Source organism: Myotis brandtii, unplaced genomic scaffold (genome assembly GCF_000412655.1).
Source record: "Myotis brandtii unplaced genomic scaffold, ASM41265v1 scaffold47, whole genome shotgun sequence".
Taxonomy (NCBI): domain Eukaryota; kingdom Metazoa; phylum Chordata; class Mammalia; order Chiroptera; family Vespertilionidae; genus Myotis; species Myotis brandtii.
Window position 1 is genome coordinate 275204 of NW_005367952.1, and position 4184 is coordinate 279387.

General features: G+C 44.9%; 1 pseudogene; it reads left to right on the forward strand.

Annotated features, from left to right (window-relative positions):
* Positions 1–2321: 2321 nt before the first annotated feature.
* The window catches only part of LOC102260735, a 3133-nt pseudogene continuing 1270 nt past the window's right edge, over positions 2322–4184 (forward strand).

Below are 4184 nucleotides of genomic sequence, written 5' to 3' on the forward strand. Positions count from 1 at the left end.
TTCCCTTCCCTTCCCTTCCCTTCCCTTCCCTTCCCTTCTTACTGCACCTACTATGTTCAAGCCATTTTCCAGGCTCTAAAAATAAAATAAGCACATTCTCTAGTCTCAGGAATCCTGTATCCCGGAGAGGAGAGAGACAGTACATAAATAATATAGGTATTAATGAACTATAATTATGGTAATTGCTATGAAAGAGAAGTTCATAGTGTTATAAAATGCATACGAATGACCTAATTAAACAGTCTGTGATTGCAGAGAGGTCTCCATTGGAGAAAGTGATATTAACGTGAAACCTGAAAGCTGACCTAAGTGAGCCAGGGGGAAAGGAGGAGTGGGGTGAGTGTTCAGGGCGGATGTAACAGTCTGTGTAAGGGCCCTTTGGGGTATAGGTTGGCTGGGGATGAAATCAGGAGGTAATGATTAGAATTCTTGTACTTTTCCGATAAGGGCGATGCAAAATGAGGTCTAGGAGAAAGCTGCATCAGACTGCATTAGCTGAAACTGCAGATCACCAAAGCCTACGCATAACCCCCTAATTGAGAACACCTGGAAGTAGGCTATGGTAACCTTCTTTGGAGAAAACACCCAGGTAGTTCTTATGGACAAGACAAGTATAGTAGTTTCAGATTGGCTGATATAGAGCAATTTACTTTCCAAGTGTATTACTATGTCAAGTTGTAGATATGACCACACAATGTCGAGCTTTATAATCAGATTCAGTTCTGGAAACATTTAATACTTTCTTTGTTTCACTTTCTTTTTAATTTATTCTCTTTTTTCCTCCAAGACAATAATAAAAAATTACATGTAGGGAATTCAGTAAAAACTCTTCTCTTACTTTTAAATATTGTCTTATTTTTCCTCATAAACTATCAAAGGACTAGGTAGGAAAACCTATTTCGTGAAACACATCAGAAGCGATGGCCCAGAGAGGGCAATAGCCTTTCTGGGAAGCACAGTTTGCCCAAAGCTGTGCAAAGGTCTTCTGACTCCAGTCCCCTCTCTTGCCCCTCTATCCCTCATGTCCCTTTATCTCATCTGGGGGTCCTTAGTATTTGTTCTCTTCCCCAAATGGCACTTTTCACATAAACTGGATCTACAGTCATAGGCAAAAATGAAAACAATAGGAAATGCTAAATGTTAATTAAACTTTTGGTGATGTTTTCAGAAATTGATGTCAAGAAAAAAAATAGCTTTTGGCGGTTACAACTGTTTGGATGTCATTTTACAAAACAATTGCCTATGAGGTCTTCCTGGATTAAAGGTTTCACATAAATTGGGGAAACCTGGATGCCTGCTCTCCCTTCTGACCTCCTCTCCCTGGCATTTTTAAAAAATACAGCTACATAGAACAGTGGGTCCCAGATCTGCCACGCTCTTTTTTGCCTGGAGAAATTATGATTATCAAAGGAGAGAAGCTTCAAATGGAGGAAGCCATAAATCATAAGGGCTATTCTGATTTATTAACAGGTGTTGCAATTACAGCATCCCCTGAGCATGGGTGAGTTTAATCAATTGTGAAATGGGACTAACCTCATCTCTAGAGATTGTTCAAACATATGAGGCTCAGCTGTATATGGGAAAAGGGAGTTGTGGAGACATTTTCCCCAGAGATCTACTAATGAATTCCTGAATCAGCAACTAGACTATAGGATGGTGTTCTGGACTGCATGCCCTCCAAATTGGTCTGTTGAAACCCTACCCGCCCCCCCATGTGATAATATAGGTATATCTTGGAGATATTGCGGCTTTGATTCCAGACAAATGAATTCCTGAATCAGCAACTAGACTATAGGATGGTGTTCTGGACTGCATGCCTTCCAAATTGGTCTGTTGAAACCCTACCCACCCCCCCGCCATGTGATAATATAGGTATATCTTGGAGATATTGCGGCTTTGATTCCAGACAACTGCATGAAAGTGAGTACATGTAAAGCAATAAAGCAAGTCACAATCTTTTTACTGGTGGAGGGTCTTGCCTTCAATGTGCAAAAGATGCAACATTTATGACCTGCAATAAAGTGAAGCCGAATAAAACAGGGTGTGCCTGTACTAGCAGGTGTGGCCACTGGGAAGTGATGAGGTGTTGGGGGTGGAGCCCTGATGAGTGTGATTAGTGCCCTTTATAGTAGAGATGCCAGAGAGCTTGCTTCTTCTCTATTTTCTCCACCAGGTGAGGGCACAATGAGAAGATGACCATCTGCATTCTGGCCTGGACAAGATGGCAGCTGGTACAGTTCTCAGGTAGGGCGGAGCTGGGGTGCAGCTAGGTTTCCTCCCACCCCATACCCTTCCCCTCCGGCACGACCAGGCCGACCCTACTGAGTTATCCTCTGCGGTGCGGGCCGGGGGCGGCTCAGGGAGCCCCCCGCCCCAGCAGACCCCTGCCCCATCATGGGCAGTCAGAGCTCCAAGGCTCCCTGGGGCTCCGTGACCATGAGGAGGCAGCAGGCCCTTGCTTCCTCCTCTAAGGCCAACGGGACAGGAGGACGGCCATGTGAAAAGCAATGGAGACTTACCCCCCCCCCCAAGAGTGAAGGGGAGTCGCCCCCTGTGAACAGAACAGAGGAGGCAGCCGGGGCACTGGTACCGCCATGGAGCCAGCACACCCTAGCCAGGGAGCTGAGGTCAAGGGCGATGTACCCCCAAGGAAACCCCTCCCCCCAAAAAGAAACTCTCTTTCAAGAAGCCTTTCCAATTGAGTGGCCTGTCCTTTGAGATAAATCGAAAGGAGGGTGGGTGGGGGGGGGTGAAGCGTCTGCCTCCTCACCCACAGAGGAAGAGCAGGAACAGGGGGAGGGGTGCCTGCAGCAGGAAGGCACTGCCCAGGGAGGGAAGGCTGTTGCTCCCCTGGGAGCCAGGAGTCCCAAGCCAAGGGGCAGAGGCCAGCGCTGTCTCCAAGGAGGGAGACACAGAAGAAGAGGCAGGGCCCCAGGCTGTAGAGCTGTCCACTCCATGGGGGCCAGGAGTGGCCCTACGCCTGCCAGCCAGCAGAATGAGTAGCTGCAAAAACTGTGCTGTCCTTGTGAGGTCACTGCCACCTACTATGTTCAAGCCATTTTCCAGGCTCTAAAAATAAAATAAGCACATTCTCTAGTCTCAGGAATCCTGTATCCCGGAGAGGAGAGAGACAGTACATAAATAATATAGGTATTAATGAACTATAATTATGGTAATTGCTATGAAAGAGAAGTTCATAGTGTTATAAAATGCATACGAATGACCTAATTAAACAGTCTGTGATTGCAGAGAGGTCTCCATTGGAGAAAGTGACATTAACGTGAAACCTGAAAGCTGACCTAAGTGAGCCAGGGGGAAAGGAGGAGTGGGGTGAGTGTTCAGGGCGGATGTAACAGTCTGTGTAAGGGCCCTTTGGGGTATAGGTTGGCTGGGGATGAAATCAGGAGGTAATGATTAGAATTCTTGTACTTTTCCGATAAGGGCGATGCAAAATGAGGTCTAGGAGAAAGCTGCATCAGACTGCATTAGCTGAAACTGCAGATCACCAAAGCCTACGCATAACCCCCTAATTGAGAACACCTGGAAGTAGGCTATGGTAACCTTCTTTGGAGAAAACACCCAGGTAGTTCTTATGGACAAGACAAGTATAGTAGTTTCAGATTGGCTGATATAGAGCAATTTACTTTCCAAGTGTATTACTATGTCAAGTTGTAGATATGACCACACAATGTCGAGCTTTATAATCAGATTCAGTTCTGGAAACATTTAATACTTTCTCTGTTTCACTTTCTTTTTAATTTATTCTCTTTTTTCCTCCAAGACAATAATAAAAAATTACATGTAGGGAATGCAGTAAAAACTCTTCTCTTACTTTTAAATATTGTCTTATTTTTCCTCATAAACTATCAAAGGACTAGGTAGGAAAACCTATTTCGTGAAACACATCAGAAGCGATGGCCCAGAGAGGGCAATAGCCTTTCTGGGAAGCACAGTTTGCCCAAAGCTGTGCAAAGGTCTTCTGACTCCAGTCCCCTCTCTTGCCCCTCTATCCCTCATGTCCCTTTATCTCATCTGGGGGTCCTTAGTATTTGTTCTCTTCCCCAAATGGCACTTTTCACATAAACTGGATCTACAGTCATAGGCAAAAATAAAAACAATAGGAAATGCTAAATGTTAAACTTTTCACAGGTGATGTTTTCAGAAATTGATGTCAAGAAAAAAAA